At 42.8% G+C, this 20,526-nt stretch overlaps 1 protein-coding gene across 3 annotated transcripts in view; it reads left to right on the forward strand.

The window, feature by feature from the left end:
• pknox2 (pbx/knotted 1 homeobox 2) overlaps positions 1 to 20,526 on the forward strand; it is a 64,145-nt gene that overhangs the window by 975 nt on the left and 42,644 nt on the right. For 2 of the 3 annotated variants that reach the window (XM_036525172.1, XM_036525174.1), the window contains exon 2: positions 19,059 to 19,142. The gene's annotated coding sequence lies outside the window, so the exon portion shown is untranslated. Of the gene's footprint in view, positions 1 to 12,691; positions 12,755 to 19,058; positions 19,143 to 20,526 lie in introns of those variants that run through there. The other variant, XM_036525173.1, reaches the window with a different exon arrangement.

Below are 20,526 nucleotides of genomic sequence, written 5' to 3' on the forward strand. Positions count from 1 at the left end.
TCAGTATTCAAATTGTCTCTGTCTTAATGTAGGCTAATGCTTTTTCTTTTCATTAACCATGTACATTTAGTAGGCTTTTGTCGAAACCAGTTATTTTTTTATTTAATCAATAGTACCTGTTAATGATAACGTTAACAAATTGCCCTGCAAAATGAAAATCGTTTTTTGTTGGCTTGTTTGCTTGCTTTTTAAAATAGGTCCATTAATCACAAGTTTGTTGCATTTTCAGTTTCCAAGAGTAGGCTAGGTCATTCATGTCATCAGTTGAAGTCTGGGAAATAAAATCATTTTGTGGAATCAATAGCATAGGCTATGTAGGGGTAAGTCAAAGTCGTCAGTATAAGCAGGTTCCTCTTTAAAAACCAGACACAACTGTTATCCCCTCACTCAGAGTGAAATCAAACGTTTCCAATCCGCACACTGCGTTTGGTTGCCGGTTTTTTCCGTTGTAATAAAATATCAAGTTTCGTTCGAAGAGGAGCAGCATCTCATGTAGGCGCATCAACTGTGGTTTTTGAAATATTCCTCAAGTAACCGTTCGGGAACAAATGAACAAAACTCTTTGTAAAAAAAAATGCCTAGACTGCGGATCCAGACCTACCGAGTCTTACTGATTATTGCAAGAGTGTTTTTCCTTTTTTTTTTTTTTTACCTTAAACACCCTCCATTTCAAAGGACTTCAGAGATAGATAGATTAGCATTGAAGCTACCGTGTGACAGTGATAGTCTGTTACGTCTGTCTGTAGCTCACCCACAGTATTGTATACACAACTTGAGAGTTAATATAGGCCCATGTTCAGTGTCCTCTAAAATATGTCTTTTTCCATTAACTGAAATATGGTGAAGTCAGAGCTGTCTCTATGCCATAGGAAAAACAAAGATATTATGTACTAATATACCTACAGCTCCATAAATACACAATAACATGTTTATTTCAATATGTTGGAAACAATTATATTAGGCTATATCAAAGCCTATGACCAAAAGCTGAAAGAGCATCTCTTTCCAATAGTACAGCTGACAAATCCAATCTAAACATTCAACAAACACTTCTAACCCTCTTTGACACGATATTATTTCTCTTTATTACTGCATCTGGTTAAGGTGGTGGAATTGGATTTTGCTGGACTGAATGACTCTTGCTGTCAGCGGCTGGTCCGTCCCAGTGTTTGCTTTTCGCGGCTGGGGCAAATTCTGTACTCTCTCTCCAGTCCACACATTGCTGCTCTTTGTGCGGAGCTGTTCGCTTCTTGCTAACTGGTTTCTATTTCGGTTTACGCGCTCCAAAATTAGACTTTTCTCATCTGACGCCCGCAGAACTTAGTTGTTAACGGGAGGCATTTATGAGGAGCAACATTTTAATAGACTTGGAAACCTTTGACTTTCATGGATTACTGAATATGTCCGTAACCACAAACATATTTGGTGAACATTTCTCTTAATTGACCGTGCATACGTTCCGCATACAAAGACACCGATACACACTCACAAATCACGCATACACACACTCGGGCAGCATGCGCTCACTTGCATATACGCACACTGTGTCTACGTGTCTGTGCTAAACAGATTTCATCTTAGTATTGAAATATTTGAACCATGTTTAAAACATATTTATTATGGTCGAATGGAAACGAGAGATACTATGTGTCTGAATAGGTTTGGATATAACATATAGGCCTTTTGTTCAGAAAGCCTAGGTAGTTATCAGTATTTGTTTTATATAACTGTAATATGTAAATATACTCCTCACATATCCAGTTTATACAATATGTGATACTGATCAAACAGTTTAGCCGATTGATTATCATTCAAATTTGTGTTACATGTTTTATGAGGAATGTTCTTCACTTAAGTCAGTTCCTCTTTAAGGTAGTCAGGTTTAAAAAAGTTTAGTGTCTCTAGTTTAAAGTTGTGGTTTTGTACCAATTTAGTTTGGCCTTTACAGCATACATTTAGAGAAATTCTTTGCTCTTCATTCTTCTAAGCGAGCAAACTGATTGATTTGGTTTGAATGGATTTTAATGACTTAATGTCCACTTAAAATGCACAATGAATAGTTGTAATTCATTTTACATGATATAGACTCAATGTCCCCTCCAAGTATTGTTCAGAAAATCACTGTAATATGTCAAGCGAACAAACATTTTCTTTGCAATCATGAGATTGTCTGTGAACCCCCAGCACTGGATAAGTAGAGTATTTGGATAAATATATTGCAAACGATAGATATACTGCAAATGTATTATTTCAGTCAAGTCTGAGCTCTGTCTGCCAGCAACTTGCAATTTCAAGATGCACTATAATGCCCAAACACCATCTCCTGATTTTGTATCAAGTTGAACATGAACTGAAAGAGCATAAAAGAAAATAGTGTTTGATAATAAGTGATTCGTGTCTTCTGTTGTGTAACTCTTTCATTTATATTTGTTCTCACAATCATCATTTAAAAACATACTTAAAAAAACTGTAGTCCTAGTTACATGTTAAAATGCATTTTTAATAAAAAGCATACATTATATTCGCACAAGTAGGCAATACTAGAAGTTATTTTTCTTATGAAACAACCATAAGACTAACAACAGTGACACTGTTATACTACAATATGTGTATTATACATATTCTAGAATGGGTAAGATTATTTTTGATGTTGAAACACTTGAGCCTACATGGTTGTAGTGTGGCAGATAGAGATAATGCCAATTTAAATGCAAGCCCTGCTGTGATCTTAATTGGTGATTTGTGTCATGGGACAACCAGCCCAGGGGCAAAACACAAATACAAAATACCCAGGCATCATTTGCATTTTTCAATTCCCCACATTCAGGGCAAATTACTTTATGAGGTGCAATTGCATGATTCCTGCAGCTTTTTTAGTCTAATCACTAATAAGGTGACTCTGCCTGTCTCCGAATGAAGGAATTGATCAAAGTGAATGTTTTAGGTTGATTGTAGTGTATCTTTATGGCCATAGAAGTACCTGGAATGTGTCCATTTTATAACCTTGGCACTGTTTATGCGAAATAAATAAATAAATAAAATACCGTTCAATTGCCAGCTGGTAGTCATCTCCACCACCTTTGCCCAAGATTTGGCGGCCTGGGACAGACCTTGATTGTTCCGTTCTCTTTTACTCCTGTGAAGAGGCGAATCAAGTTGGAATTATTCATTAGGCCCGAGTCAGCTGGGTCCTTCCTCGAGCGCTTCAAGGTCTCGTTACAGAAACAACACGCGATGGATGTCGGAAGCGCCGAGGCTGACCGTGCCGGCGGTTCTTGTTTTCTGCAGGGCCGGTGCCCGGCGTCCTCGCTAAGCTGCGCCGATCCCGATGGCTCTCTGAGGAGCAGGGGCCCGCTGTTGCTCTTGGACTACCCCCCCCCCCCCCCCCCAAAAAAAAAAAAAAAAAAAACTGCTCCTTGAATGCTGAAACTGCCTCACATGGTAAACTCACTTTCGCCCATTCAGCAGCCTTGGCATAGCTTCCACTGCACCACCAGGGAGCTATGAAGTAGAAATAAATTGCCTGATTTATACTTTGGGTGAGCGCCGGGCGTGTTTAACGATCAGCTGCCGCGGTTGCTTTGCGCCGCGCGCGCGTGCGAGCGGGCGGCGGGGCTGCAGAGGCGGGAGTAGGTGCCGAGATATACGTTTTTGAGGATTGCGCTTTGAGGCTGAGAAAGACAAGCGTTGAAAGGAGGTGGCACCCGCATGTGACGGCAGTGGGGAAGATCGTTTGTGGTTGTGCGCTCCCGGGTTGAAACAACAGCAAGGCGCTCACTGTGCCGATACAATGTCAACAAAACACTCAAACCTAGGTGTTCTGCCAGTGTGTAGAAGTATTGCAACGTTAAAAGCTAAACGCCAGTGATTTGTGGCATGACTGACACAAATTGCCTTTTTGTATAAAAATAAAAACACGATTCTTCCGTGGGATCTGTATAACTTCACCCCAAAACAAGAAAGCCAGTGCAAGTAGTAATGCATAAGAAAACAAAGGCTGCACAGCAAGACAACAGGCGTCCTGTATCTGTTTTACCATGTAAGGTAGAATTTGCACTGCCCTGATTCCATATGGGAATGTTTAATGGAATTAATGGAGACAATGTGGGTGTGATTATAGATGATGCATTGGAGACCTTTGCCACAGATGTGCATTAAAAGTGGACATTTTCAGAGACATTTAGGGTGAGCAAATGGAAAAGGTTAACGTGTTCAACCCATTTTCGAGGGAAAAAGATGTTGGTTAGTGTGGAGTCAAGGTTAGATCAGATGCAATAACAGAACAGATATTCAGAGGACAGCTGTTAGAATTCTAGACTTGTGGAAAAGCCTGTGTGGTATGACGTAATAGATAATGTAACTTATTTTACAAAAGTACAGAGGTTTCTAATGCAAAGAAAATATGTAATAATTGTGGTCCTATGAATATAGCACATGTTGCTGCTGTGGAGCTGTATAATTTTCTTCTGCAATAAACTACACTGTACAACAATGCCTTATATTTTCTGGTATGACAATGTTGATTTGGAAAAAAAAAACAATTTTCAACAATCAACTATTATTATTCTTCTTATTATTCTTCTTATTCTTATTCTTATTCTTATTATTATTATGTCTAAAATTAACATTGTCAGGAAAAAATAATTACTTTTGCACAGGGATCAAAAGCAGAATCAAATTAGCAACATTTGATTATTAATGCTGCATCTAAAGGCCTAGAATAAGGCAGCAAAACCTTCCTGCGTCTTTGTTCTTATCTCTTGTGGAATGCTGATAATCCCCATAAATTAATACAGCTTCACTGAGAGAAATATGAAGCCCGCCTGTAAATCCTGAATTTATTATATTCGAGAGCCTGGGTAATATCTGCACAGGGTGAGGTTAAAAAATGTTTGGTTTGAACTTGACTGGAGATCAAAGCGGAGGAGAAATCCTCCCCCTACAATCTGCATATTTGTGCCCCCTCCGAAAATAAATAAACACATAAATAGAAATCAAAACCTCCCAACTCCTCTCAGTTCTCTGCTCTGCTCGTGAGAGTCCTTGAGACGTGGATTAAAACTGAGTGCTGCAGAAGGTTACAATTCAGTTGATGTGTTTTGCGATGCGCAAGGCAGTTAACACACATTTCCAGCACAATTCAGACAGCCATGGCTGCAGTTTTGTCTATCTGCTGTGAACCTTGTCCATAATGTTAAGTAACAGATTGAAGCAAGGGTTATATTATGTTTTTCCCCATTTTGCTCATATGTTTGTTATTCTAAGCCTCCACCAAACTCAAGTTATGTGATGGTGTCTAAAAGGTAATATTTAGTTACATTTGTCAGTCAGAGTTGAGGGTGCACTGGCATTGCAGTAACAGTAGATTGAACAGAGATCTCTGTCATGTGGTGTCAGATCACACGTGGAGGAATGCGAATATTGTTTCGTCAGTGGCTTCCTCAGTGGCTACTCACTTTTTTTTTTTACATATGCTTGTCTGAATGAAGATTTAGCCACTATTTATTTATTTATTTATTTATATTTGACTAAAGGTAATGGTTTCACTTGTGATTTGAAAGAAATCAAGGTTCACTGAAATCTTATCTCAGGAATGACATTTTCTGCCAAAAAGTGATAGCCCTCCAGCGTGATCTGGCACGGGTGACGTCACTCATAGGGGTCTGCTGTTTTCCAGCAACGCTTCCTGTCTGTTTCTCAGAGTATTGTGTTACTGGACATCATTGATGTAGAACATAATATTTTTGCTCTGGTTCCTCTTGGGCTTTGTGACCCACACGCCGTGTTATATTTGGGCTTCCTGTCTTACAATGGCATCATTGCCCCTTGCTGCTGCGCAGAAGGATCTTAGCGGACACAGGGTCCTGCAACAGTGCTTCCTAACGCTATCAGTACATAAACTGACTACCGGGGATAATGTACAGTACGGAGGGAATTGCTATGGTAGTAGCACAGCACAGTAATGTTACTTATTAGGCACAAATGACTCCTTAATGTCTTATCATTCCCAGATTGTAAGAGCATTACAGAGCCACATCGACGCATATAGGGAGCACATTTTATTGTCAATACATTTTTTTCTTGTGTCATTAGGTTTTTGTTTTTCATATTTCATAAAGGAGAACCTCTGTTTTAGTCTTTATATACATTTATATATATATATATATATATATATATATATATATATATATATATATATGGTATAAATATGTATGTATGTATAAAACACATTCAGACATATTGAGCCTCAGGGAGATTGTAAAGCTTGTGGCTTTCCCTGTCTGTGACACATAATTTATAGTCCCTCCTGCTGTCAGCCCTGAGAAATATGGGCCCATCTCAGCCTTGCAAACAGTCTGCTGGTGAGCTCAAGCCAGGCTCCGGTGCACACAATTTTGTTTGTTTAATTTTAAGCACTGTTAAATCATTTTCCTCGTCTGTAGTAAAGTATTTTTAATCTGCCCGTGTGCGCTCTTTCTTCTAATTAACTCCCAACTTTGAAGTATTCCCCTGGTGATGCAACCTTGCACCGAAGATTTAGGAATATAGTGTTGGATAAATATTTTCTCTTTATGCTTTCGACACCAGAAGTTTCCATCTGATTTTTGCCCAACACATGCCCACATACTAGATTTCATTTTACAATGCCATTTTGCATGAATCTGTAAGAACACCTTTGCACACTGAAGCATATGGAAATGTAAACAGAGAATGTAGCGGAGGGCGTGAGCTGTCACCCCACCTGGCCTTGAACCTGGGTGTACGGGGTACCAAACTACAGCTTTAACCACGACACCAAAGAGCCAGGTGGGATGGTGGGATGGCTTGCTGCGAGGTCATCGGAGGCGTGTCCAGTGTGTAAGCAGTATGAGGGACCCCCAGGTTAGGTTGACCCTGGTTTGATGGACCCCAGAGATGGGTGAAGCACTAGTGAGTGGGGCACCCTGGGATGGGAGAAGTACGTTGGGGGAATGCGCGAGGGATGCCTTGGTGCGTGAAGTGCATGGGCACGCTTCCCGTAGGGGAGGGCAGTGTGACAGAGTGCTGTCACTATGTTAGAGTATGCGCTCTGACTGCCAAACCAACAAGCCAGGCTCTTTGGCATTGTGGTCAAGCTGCAGGTTTAGCACTCCGTGGACCTGGGTTCGAGGCCAGGTGGGGTGACTGCTCTCGCCCTTTGCTACAGAGAATGAATTATCATTTCAGTCTCTTTTTTGTCTTGATCAAGAGATGAATTCACAGTGCTGATATGAGCAGATATACAGATAGGAGCAGGCATAGATGGACGTATTGGTTTCCATGTAGTTTATTGTGGTTGGGACCCTGGTCATGGGAAGCATTTCCAATACCACTGCTTGATTGTGCCTCAGTGATGGTCATTGCTATTGCGAGCAGGTCAGCAGAAACAACCACCTTTTTGTGGGGTGATAAGTCTTTATTAATTGATGATATTAGCTGATCTACATGACAGCTGCTCTTCACGGCCAGGTTTAGGGCTCTGAATAATAACAGTGAAAATCATTTCACAGTGCTTCCATAAGAACATGTGAAGTTCTGCGAGACATGTGCTTGCAGGGGTGGATGAGAGGTAATGCACTTCTTTTTGGCTGTGACAAATTGAAGGAAATCTTCAGTTTTTGTCTTGTTCCTAACATTACTTCTTAATGTAGGCGTGACAGTACTAATTTTGTTATTGTGTAACAAAAAGTGTAAATTAAGAGTTGTGGACAGGCATCTTTAGGGACGAACTGAATCGAGCCCTCGGCCCAAATGGCCACAGATCTTCACCTGGCCGGCCTCAAAGGTGGCTGCGTCTCTTTCTCCCACTCACACACACACACACACACACACACACGCATGCATGCTCTTTCTGTGTGCACACAGGGCCTGCAATCAGGGCCCCATGGGGTAGACCGCTTGTCAGCGCTGATTTAACCAGCGGTTACTTATAACAGCTTCACGGTGTGGTCCCACCACTTCCCACCAGCAACTGCCCTCTCCACACACCATTCCTCTTCTCTTCTCCTTCTCTCTCCGATGTTCCGGGTGGGACTGCGGCCTTTCTTGGGGAGGACATAAACCGTGGGATGGCAAAAGGATCCCAGCACGGTGGGGCTTGCAGAGCAGGGTCCAGCACGACTCGAAACACACACACCCATCCTCCAGCAGACTGCACACGAGGTGGTACAGAAGGGAGAGGCAGGGCTTTTCTTCTTGCCTTAATAACTGTGAAAGTAGTTTGGGTACGGACAAGATGTTTCCTTTTTGTAGTGTTAATAATCTGGAGTTGGATAAAAGTGCCAGTTTGAGAAATAGCCCAGCTAAACTGGAGTTTGTGTGTTGCTATGTTTTATGACTCGCATGTGTTTCACACATATGTTATAGATTGTTGTAAAGAGACACAGAGTTACTTTTCATAATGTCGTGCTTTTATCAGCATTGTTGCTATTGTAATTTTTATCAGGGGGTCAACTGTCATTATTTTTATGAGGATTTAAGGGACGTTAACTTGTTAAGTTTGTTTTTCAGTGTGATTTTCACACTTGACACTACTCACCCCATAGACATGACTCATGAATGCTCATCAAATATCAGCTATAGAACATTTGTTGACTCATTTCCCAGTACTGTGTCTTAAAGCTTAAAGTTAGAGGCAAGGGATGCCAGATTTAGGTCAGATACTGCAATAAATGTTGAGAGCTGATACCAATATGTCTACCGTTCATCATCCCTTGCTGTAAAATGAAGGCGAACAGGATTGCCTCAGAAATGGCTCACAGGCTATAGGTGGTGAGATGTGGGATTTTGGACATTAATGTTTCAATAAAATAAGCTTTCTCTCAAGTTCTGCTGGTTTACACTTTCCTGGAGCCTAATTGGACGTGCTCCAGTACAGATGAAGAAGATGAAATATTGTTTTACCCCTTTCAGGTTCTCAAATGGGTCTTTGAATTGACCAGTGGAAGCCTCCTAATTGTGAGACAAAATGAATTACTCTAGAGACTCCCTTATCTCCCATGTATTACTTATCAACTGGCATGACAACAGAATATGAGCAGAAACACCCCACAGAGATCAAACCCTATCCTGCTCGTAAAAGAAATTGGCAAGGACTAGAAGTAATGTACCCTCCTGTTATATGCGACTGGGGATTCAGAATTTCAGCAGACCGGGAGTGCTGTTTCAATCTCTGAACCAGGAAATGAAGTTATTTTTGTAGTGCACCTTGGAAACCAAATGTCACACACTAGCTGTCTTCCTCCTCTACCTCCCCTGCATCCTGTGTCCGCCATTTACCGATGCTGTCCCTTGTTTTAATGGCCTCACACAGACCTGCCCAAGGTGGTCCATACATTACTTGCAGACGTTTGCTGGATTCAGCAGTCTGTAACAGTAACTGAGTTTGTCACAGCTTCTCCCCTTCTTTTTCCCCTCCCTCAAATCTTCGGCTCAGTTTAATTTCAGTTGACACAAGAAGCAGTTATTGTTTCAGACTGTGAAGAGTAATTAGAATGTTATCATTTGGGCTCCTACAGTGAGGTTTGCTTCTTTAAACTAGCGCCGTGGTGCTCCCTCAGATTAAGAGCGTGACTGAAAATGGAGACTTGGACTGGTGTTGAGATCTGGAGAAGCAGGAATACTTTGTCTGGGTTTTCTTTTTTTTTAAGCTGTTGTTCTGGAAAAAGTCCTGCACACTGTCAAAGTTTTTTTTTTTATTTGGCCATGTGCTTTGAGTGATAACCCGGATCGGCATCACGTATTCACTGGGGTAAAAGACCCCTAGGCGGCATGAGCCCTGGCTTTTAACAGCCCTTTGCCAGCTTGGGTGCATGGGTGCCAGGATGTGCCCAAATCGTTGGCAGTCAGGCAGAGAAGGGAGAAGTGTGCATCGGTGTCGCAGGGTCACATGGCTAGACCCCACAGGGTGGGCGGCGTGGCGGAATAGACTTGCGCCTTTAGCGGCACTCCACGTTGGAGAAGCATGGACATACGATCACGTTAGACCAGTGGTTCTCAACCAGTGTGTCGCGGCACACTGGTGTGCCGTGAGGCAAAGTGAGGTGTGCCGTGGAATTTTGAGGAACCCGATCCGTTTTTATATAGGTGTGTGTGTGCGCTTATACTCTGTGAAAAGACCGATGTTTTATATTGTGCTATTAACCCTTTCGCACGTAATTTATTTTTATACTATGTAGCGCATGTGTTACGTTACATGGTTCATTATGTTTTCATTAGCGTTATTAAGCTTCTCATAGTTTTCAGTTAGCATTTGTTATATTTTTTAACGTTAAATCGCTGTTTCCTCAAAGCTAAAATTAGTTAGAATTTTTCCAATCTGGTGTTCTAATCGCACCGGTTTTAGCATACGCACTAAACGGCAAATCACACCGGTGTGACCGTACGTGCGAAAGGGTTAATGGAGTAATGTTTTGTTTTATTTTATTTATTTTATTTTAGTATGTTGCTGTTCATGATGCCGCACTATGTTGGACAAGTTCTTGCTCCGATGCGCTTTAATGCATTTTTAATAAATTATACGATTGCCTGTCTGATTTAAATCTAAACATCTGATTAAAACCTCTGCGTTAGACAGCACACTAATGGGACGGGTGTGCACAGACATAACTTCACAACACCGCCGATCACACCGAGGATTAGGCCTACCACAAATAGCCTAATAGTGACTAATAAAATGACGCATGCATCTCAGGAGCAAGAGATGGCATCACTCGAGTTAGGCTGGGGCCTGGGGGAAAGTAATCCCTGCTTTGCATCATCAGTTTGTTGTGAATGTAAAGTAGTCTGTTCTTTGTATTTGTACTGCCCTTGTCTATAGAGTTGGTATTCAACATATGACACCTCTATCAATGGGAAAAATTGATGAAGAATACAAATGTTTGTGAGTCTTCTAAAAATAAATAAAACAAAACAAGAATCAATTTACAGTGTTTTTCATTTGGTGGAAGCCTACTAGCATACATGATTATTTTATATACCTCACAATAGAGTTCAACAGTAACACCATGAGACTGCATAGTTCAAAGCTTGACAATATTTATTTCAAAAGAAGAGGTTGCATGATATTATTAAATGCTGTAGCGTTATAGATGTTTTATTACAGTTGACATTTTAAACCAGTATCCACATGGCAGCTTAAAAAAGGTGGACAGCCTTTTGGCTTCCTACTGGTGTAAAGGAGACATGAATAATTCATATCCAAAAATGGAAATATCCAGTCAATAGGGAAAAAGGCCATGATTATGACAACCGCTTCAGGACGCAAACCAAACATTTTCAGATGGCTGTCTGCAGCAGTCCAATGGCAAGGGTGGGGGGTTACACAATCTCCCTGTCCAGGACCAGAACAGTGTCTTGTGCTTTTTCAATTCCAAGAGGCAGCGCTTGCCAAAAAGACTTGCGCCTGAGACCGAGGTTGCGTGGTATTTGAAAACATCCTGTCAGAGAGATTTTCAGAATGGTGAGAGAGTGTTTCCCTCTCGTATGAGCACACCTTCGGTCAAACCCTGGGGTGGCCCGGGCTGAATAAACGCTAATTTTCCGTGTCCTATCGCAGTCCTGGGTCCCTCCGGTGCGGTGGTGAGCTGAAGGCATCCACAGCTTTCAGCAGCTGCTTGAGGTAGCGCCACTGTTCACCTCAGGAGCAGCCGGCGCTACGGCTGGTTACGGCAGCCTGCGTTGCGGCCTTAACCAGGGAATGACCCCCTCTGCCCATGCACCCACACTCTTTGGCTTTACAGTGCGGCTCAGGAGAAGAGGCCACTCTCAACTCTGTGCTAAAAGCAAGGTGTAAACAGCTGTTGCTGTGGTGTGCGGGGGTGAACGAGTATGCATGCATTTGGGCAATTGCCATCCCCACGCTAGAATGGCAAGAGCTTCAGGGGTGATGCGGGTGGCCTCTACGGATCAGGGGGCCGGCCAGGTCTGGGAACCCCCAGTAAAAGCCACGAATATAGAGGGGCTGTCGGTTTGCAGCGAAAGCAAAGGAGAAAAGAGGCCCGTGAAAAGCAGCCTGCAGTAGTGGAGATCCAGGGCAGCGCTCTCGCACCTTCTGCGTGAATCTCGCCACAAAGCCGAGCTGTTCGAACGCCGCACTCACACCTGCGCCCCCTCCCTCTCTGCGGACGGCCCGATGCAAGGGTATTTTTAAACCGTTATAGACATCTAATACAGCCGGGAACAGCTTGCCTCTCCCCTTTTCATGCTCTCTTACAGACGGTTTGTCCCTGGAAAAAAAAAATTAAAAATGACCAGGCCACGGCCCAGGGGAAGGCTTAACCCCTTCCTTCCCAGCAAGCCTGGAGAAAAAGGGGCCAGAGGTCATCCTATTCCAAGGCCGACTGCAGATGGCTGGAGGGCGAATTCCTCCCTGCTTTGACAGGAAGGTGGCCTGCCTGCCTTTGTCAAGTTTGTCATGTTTTGCTCAGTGCCCGTACTTGACGAATAAAAAAAACAATACAAACAACTTGTAGGTCTGCATGCCTGAAAGAAGGGGGGAAAAAAAAGGAAAAGAAGAGAAAACGTGGCGAATTATGAAATGGGGGCAAAGTCATGAGCCCTGCTGGAGCTGGGTCTCCCCTGCACGCGGGTGCGCCTGCACGTTTCCAGCTCGGCCAAAGTTCACGAAAGCCCGTGAGTGTCGAGGAACCTGATGAAAACTCGTGGCCTTCCCCTTCTCCCTGTGTCTCATTCCTGAAGTCCCGCAACAGGAAGCTCATGGAGCTGCAGTGTCCGGGTGAGGAATGTGTGTGTGTTTGTGTGTGTGTGTGTGTGTGTGTGTGCGCGCGAGCGCGTGCACTGTCTGGACTGGCACTGGGCCAGATCTCCCAGTTGTAAGTGAAAGAGCATATGAGCCAAGCATGTGATAGCCGTGGGGGCTGCAGCCCAGAGTCGGTCTGAAAGGCACTATATATACCCACTTCCTCAGAGCTAAACGGCGACAATGTGAAGCTGCAGACAGGCTGTGATCAATAGAAAAAAACAGATAACGCGTGTCAATAACAGATAATGAGAACTAATGCCGATAACCTAAATACAAAGATGTCGTGCCCCTGTATTCAATCATAACCAATAAGTCGCATTAAGGGGAAGTGATGTTTCAAAAAACAGACTGCCCCAGGTGAATTTGGCTCTGAATTACCCTTTTGATTGAATCCACAGGATCAAGTCCTCAAAGGGTATCTTTTTTGAACAGCAGCAGAGGCGCAATCTATATTTGGGAGTTATGTGATCCTTTCCAGCTCCAGTTTAGTCTATGTGAAGTCTGCTGAAGTAGACAGTGACACAAACACAAAGAGGATGCAACTCAGAGAGGTCATGCATTTGATACGAATACAGCTTTGACCTAGCCACTTATCCTTGTAGGTGTACACATCCGCTGTGAAAAGCCTGAATGTCTTGAAATGTCTGTCTCTGCCTTAAAACAGAGCATCTGGTCGAAGTGGTTGTTTTTGGCTGATCAATAATTGATAGCCGTTGCTCATCTCCGTTCTAAAATCTGAAAAATCCATTGCTGGTATAGCCTGCCACTAAAGCACTCTGTACCGGGAGGGGGGCTTTTTGGAGAGGATAAGAGCCGCAAGACAGGAATGGAAAAGAACAACAATATCAATCCTACCTGACTCATCCCTTCGCTCTGGAATATTTTTAGCAGCTAATTCCGTTTCCTGTTGCCTGTACAGAATCTGTGTACGAGCGAAAGGCTCTTTTTTGTTGAGACTGTGGCTGACTTCTTGGATTCAAGGTAGGGTTGTGCGATATGACCAAAATTTATTATCCCAATATAGGTCACTTCCTATCCCGATAACGATACATATCACGATATAGCTCATTTTCTGTAAATTCAATGAATAAATAGTTTATATAAAACGGCCACATGGAAAGGTCTATTTCTTATTACATTTTGAATTATATACTCGACAGATAAAAGGTACTTACTCATATTTGATTATTTTTCTCCTTTTATTTAGAACCTTTGTGCAAATTTTCAATGAACCCTTTCGCACGTAGGTGCGATTAAATTGGATTAGATTGGAAAATTCTAGCTAATTTTAGCTTTGAGGAAACAATGATTTAACGTTAAAAAATATAGCAAATGCTACCTGAAAACTGAGAAGCTTAATAATGCTAATGAGAACATAACGAACCATGTAAGGTAACACGCGCGCTACAGAGCATAAACATAAGTAGCGTGCGAAAGGGTTAAGCATGTAACAAAATATAAAATATTAATGTATAAAATATAAAAAGGTAAATATAAAACACTTTTCAGCTATAGTTCTGTGTCACGTTCACTTTCCTGCCTGCATCCGTGCAGTGTGGAAGAACGCAAAGCGTCGTCCAAACGACGAAAAATATTGCCGTAAAGTGTGTGATTTGCAACGGAATAACAGATAAAGCATAATATGAAACGACAGACATTTTTCTATCGTCACACGATATATATTGTCATATCGCACATCCCTAATTCAAGGGAATCGGTATTTCAGCAGCAAATGAAACATTCTGGTTGAAGCTAAACTAAAACCATTTTAGATTTGCTAGTTTTGCAACTTTCAGTTTCTTGATTATACCGGTGATAAAACAGTACAAAAGTGAAGTTTGTCTTGCCTGGTGCTATTTTACAGAACTTTGTTGCGGCAATAATCTTTCTATCATTTGTATGTTTCTTTTAAGATTCATTTAGGCACTAAAAGACAGATATAAAGATATGAGGAGGATTCTGTGTGTGCGTGTGTGTCTACATATCGGTGTTGTGAGTATCACTCGGGTACAAGGTGTGTGTGTCTCTGTGTTTGTGTTTCTGTGTGTGCCTCTTGGCATCGTATGGACGGTATGATTCGGGTAGAAGGAGTGTTATGTGTGTGTATGTGTTTGTGTGTGTGTGTGTATGTGTGTGTGTGTGACTGTGTAACTATAAGCATGCAGGTATGGATGGTATGACAGGTGTGAGTGTGTGTGCGCCTCTCAGCGCGTTGGTGTGGAGAATATGACTCAGGTAGGAAGCATGTTGAGTGTGCCCTGTGCTGTCTTTGGCACAGCTGCCAATGCTGTATTGGCTGCTTTGTTATTTAATGTATAGAGTAAAATGTCTTTGATGCCAAGCAGGGTCCTGTTACCCCCACAGGAATGCCCACCATTGTCCTGTGAATCCCCCCTAATTCCCTGGAATTCGCCCCTAACCCCAAACACTATGACTGGTATCAGACTGAGCTGATATATGCTCAGTTTCTACACATGAGCAGTTTTCTGTATGTGTTAATTAAAATGTTCTTATGTATATATATAGATTGGTCTGATAGTAAGAGAGTGGGAAAGCCAGTAAATGCTAATGCTACCTTTACATTCACTCAAATCAATGACACACTGAATATATCTATGATGCATAGTTGTGAATATGGTGTCCGCACATTACTCGGAGTATGGTTTCTTGCTTACTAAGACGGCAAAAGGTCTACCAATAATTAAGGGATATATTGCTTTTTGAGCAGCCCTATTTCTAGCTATAAAAACACTTGAAAATAGGGTAATCTGATTAGAAATGCATGTGCATAAATGGAAATTTAAATTTCGGATGCAGATTTACCTGTTTTTAAGGACAACCTGAATTAGACACATTTCTTGGTTTGATCTTACAGGTATTGAACTAAGCTGTACTCGTGAACAGGAAACAAGGCCATGTATTTTACCTATAATACACAACTGTACTTTTATACTGGAAAATGGTATTTAAACAGTGCCTTTATTTCATTTTGTTGGTCATTTATTTAAGTCATTTATGTAACAAATCACAAGTAACAATTTAATGAACTGTGTATTTTGTTAAAATTGTTCTTATAGATTGCTAAAATGATATCTGCTGTGATAAAAAGGATATGATTTCTCAGCATTACCTCTGCACCTGTCATTATGCCAAATTCACAATTAAGCACACATATCTAACAAAGTAGGAGCAAATTTTCTCTTGAAATCTGCTTATACATTTATACAATGCTCCCATAACAGATAAAAGGCATATAGGAGTCTGTGTGATCGTAGCTGTAAGTAATAAGCACATAACTACCTTATAACTGCTGTTTTCTATTGGAGTGAAATATCCCTTGGTGCTCTCCAAGCTTGATAAATACAACATGCAGTCCTCTCAGTCCTCTCTCCCATCTCAAACTGAATGACACTCTCCTGCCCAATTCCTGTACTGACTTCAGAGGAATACGACAGGAAGGCCTTCTGCAGTGCAAGGTTACAGAATTCACTGTGTTCTCTGGGACAGTCCAGCAATACCAGGGACTGCACACAGAATGTCTTGAGAGACTGAGAGTAAATTTGGAGGTTTTAGCGATCATGAGCGGTACAAAGACAAACGTTTTTTCTTCCTTTGTCTTGTTCACTTCTGCTGTTGAAATTCATCTCTGTTTGATATTAAGAGTTGGCCAAAACCGGAGGGCCTATTCCTGGCTTTGGCACGTGAGAAAGTGCGCGTTCCTGTTTACACAGATGATATGCGCAAGCCTTCACTTCTGAGGGTGAAAGCACACAGTGTGCGGGGTTTACCTTTAATAGAAAATTAATTGCCCTCTTTTGAGCTCGGCATTCCTGGCTTTGAAAAAGCCCTGTTCTGTCTTCTTGTGTTTTACGGAGATTAAATTATAGCACAATGTCACTTACTTTATTAGAACAGAGAGGCTATGAATATGAATCAGCCTGCCGTTGTCATGGCAACGCGAAGCCCTAAACCTCATAGCAGCTGTTGTTATCGCAGACTTTGAACAGCTGGGGGGCTATTGTTGGCAAGGGATTGTGGGAAATGAGTCCAGGCACTCCTCTTTCCTCACCCTGACCTGTGTCAGCAGAATGGGACATACTTTGTGGCTTGAATCTCCAAGGTGTTTGTGTCTTCCTCTTTCTGAGTTGTTTATGTCTGCCATTGCATCCAGCCATGCTTTTTTTTCCTTACATGTTCAAAGATTCATCATCTTCCCTGTACTGTGGCATTCAAAGTAGCAAGTAATTTGAATTTATCATAATGTTCTTGGCAGGCCGACTATGTTACCAAGACAATAGCTTACAGAAATAATGCCAAAAACTAAACAGACAAATGCGTTTCTGTTAAACTTGCTTGTGTGATCTGATTTGTTCCGTTCACTTTTCACACCTATATGGTGCATTGGCGCTGGCACAATAAACATTTTTAGCACAAAATACCCTGTGAGTCACCAGCAGTGAATAAGCGTAGTTACACAAGCAGATGCCATTTCTCATTGTTTAACAAATATCTGTGCGGTTTGTTTAATCCGGATGAATATTCAAATATGGAAAGTGAAATGCAGCTAATTCAACTGTGAGTAACATCTTGACAGATGGAAAGGGAAACACATTTTCGAATGCTTTCAGAATTCTTCGAATCCTTTATCATTTGACAATAAAACAGAGGCATAAAAGACCAAATATTACAGTGTGATAATGTCTGTAACAGTCTCAGCTGTTTATGCTGGTCTTGTGTGTTACAGTGTAGGAGATCTGTCCATGAAAATTGTGGAATGAAATGCTTCAGATGTATGAAAAATTCGGTTTTTCATACATTTAAAGTCCCAGTCCGGTAGTTGGAATATTCAGCTTGAGAGATTTTTCGACAGCTAAATTCCTTAGGAGGTGAGATCCATCTGGAAGCCCTTACATCTCCCACCCTGGGGAGTCACTGTGTCAGACCTGATATTTCAAAACCTGACTACGGATATTAGGCAGAAATGTTAATTCTCGCAATCTCAGACACTGTTCAGTGTAATCAAAACACGTTGACTAATTCCACCCCTGTGAACCACACTGCCTCAAAAAACGCAAACAGAGGGAACCAGCTGGTCAGGACTGTCGAGGCAGCATTTTGAATTTCCTAATGAATTTTCGTTGTGCTTGTGTGGAGTCCTAGAGGGTAGTACCTTGTCGAGCTTATTGCAATACTTTTAACAGTTCAAATGAAGCTGTAGCAAGACCAGAACTGAAAGAATGCAGCGTGGTGTTGGAATCCATGATCTGAGTAGTCACATCCAATATTCAGAAAATTAATAAAGTTAGAAAGCGACTTGAGAGGAGTTTTTTCTTCTTCCCACTGTTCGATTTAATGAAGAATTCCTAGACGGTGGGAGTGTGCTGCCATCAAATCCTGACAGTCTGAGCTGACCCGCCTGCCGAGCGGCAAGAGAAAGAGAAAGACAGGGGGGTCCCCCCGACCTGCGAGGCCTAGTGTTTTTGTAGGGGCCGGCCGTGCAGGCAGAGCGGGACGATGCGGTGGGCTGGTGATCCAGGAATGCTAATGCTTCCTCTGTGGTTTACGGGGAACATGGCGATTAGTCCTCCCATCCCCCGGGGGGAGCCGGTCTGGTGCGGACGGCTCTAATTCACTTAGACATCAACAGGAAGGCCAGGCCTGTCTCCTGGGGGCCCTGGACTTTCAGGGCCTGGCTGCAGACGAAGGCGACCGCTGGCCCTGGGACTCAGGGAAGGCTGTTGGATGGATTACAGAGAGCTTAAATGTTTTCTTTGTAACTGGGAGAAACCTGAGAAACATCCCCCCACGAACCTCCCACCTTCTTGCTGTGACCCCGGCAAAGCTGGACCTGCGGACGCCGCGGCATCCGTCCCACCCTCACTCAGATCCCTCTGTTCTCCTCTACCCTCTCCACACACACACAGCCTCCATTGAACCGCACCAGCGTCATGCACACTGACTCTCACAGTTGAAGCACACTATCTTGTTACTGCCCTAACTGTGGCTCTGTGAGCCCTTGGGATTGACGGGAAGCACACAAAGCGTCCAGGGGAAAAAGAAAAAGGGAAAGTTGCAATTCTTTACCAACACCGTGCTTTCGCTGCCAAACACGAAGGCTGTGAATAGCCATAGCCCTGGATAACTAACAGGGATCACCTCCAGCGATCGCTAAATGTGAAATCCGACCTCATGTTGTAGATTGTGTGTTTTAAGAGAAGATGAGCAAGGTGAATGACACAGCACAAAGCTTGACTGTAACTCATCTCTTATTTGGTAGAGCGCAGAGAAGGGGAGAGGACGACAAACTGCGAGGAAAACAAAGGCCAACATTGAAAGCTGTGTTGCTGAGGACAAACCAACTGTAAGTTGAAAAGTGCTCTTTTGCCATTCTCTCTGACATCGCCGAAGTTTAGAGAACATCCGTCATGTTCCAGGTGAAGGCTGGTTGATTCAAAAGTAATAATAATATTGTTTGTTCCAGCAGACATTTGCTCCCACTGATGTCTGTAACGAATGAGGCTGTACGTGTTGATGAAAATGTGTGCAATGATTTCCACCAATCACATAATATCAATGGCCCACACTCACACAGCCGATGCCTAAGGGATGGTATGCCTGTAACTTTGATGCACAACACGGCGGAGGTGCAGTATGTTACGGTATTTTCTATTCCAGATGAAAAATTGCGCACAGATGAAGAGAGACTTCGTTCAAAATGACGGACTACTTGACAATACAATTTTGTAATGTCCTGCAGAGAGGCTGGCTCTTTGATTTCATAAAATGGGCCAGTTAACTGGATGGGCGTCAGAACAGCCAGGAAAAAAAAAAAAAACCGTGCAGTCCTTCCAGTGATCAAGTGAAAATGCAAATAAGTCTCTTTGTGCTGTGTTAGTTAATTCATATTGTTTAGTTTGTCGTTTGATGTTTGTTTTAATGGCATTCAGGTCTGAGGCACTGTTTGCGTCTATAATGGATCTGTGGCACAGGAGACAGCTAACTGCAGAGTGGGAGGAGCTAGTTAGTGGGGGTATCGCCGTATGGGGTTGGGCGGGTGGGTAGGAGGGGGTAAGTGAGACAAGCGAGGCCAGCACCGTGACTGTGAAATGACAGGAAGTGTGCGTGTGGGGGTGGTTAATTGTCGCATTGCTGGGGACAGTAAGAGAGGTGGGCTCCTTTAATTGAACGCGAGAGAGAGCAGCTGGGTATTCTGAGCCATTTCCCTCCCGGCGGCATGCGAGCGGCCGCCTCTATATCTTCCCCCGGCCTTAATCGCTCCTACCTCCTGCCTTTCCCAGGGCCCTGCCGAGTATTGTTTTACGGTTAATTTCGTTAGCCCTAACGAGATTTTGCTAATTAAATCTCTTCCTAGCTGGAAACCGCTCTCTCCTGTTGGGGTAGAGTGATTGTTTGTAGATCTTTTTAGACAAATAAACATTCTGGCTGGAAGGCCACGGGGAGAGCGGATCGAAGGGAGGCCACGGCTCGGCTAATGCTTGCCGCTCCTCCCATTTCACATATAGCAGCCCGCCACCATTTACCTCAGCCCTCGGGTTTTCACCTCCAATACTGCCTGTGATATAAAGCTGCCATCCACACCCTCCCACTGTCTTCCCTTAAAGACTTTTTTGGTAAAGTCTCCTCTAAGCCTGGTTAGTGACTCCCCCGTCCGCACTAAGCGTCGTTAAAATGCCCTCCCGTTTCCCTGTCCTCAGTAAGCAATCAATGTCCATCACACTAAGGTC

The sequence above is a fragment of the Megalops cyprinoides genome, chromosome 3, assembly GCF_013368585.1.
Source record: "Megalops cyprinoides isolate fMegCyp1 chromosome 3, fMegCyp1.pri, whole genome shotgun sequence".
In the NCBI taxonomy this organism is placed as follows: Eukaryota; Metazoa; Chordata; class Actinopteri; order Elopiformes; family Megalopidae; genus Megalops; species Megalops cyprinoides.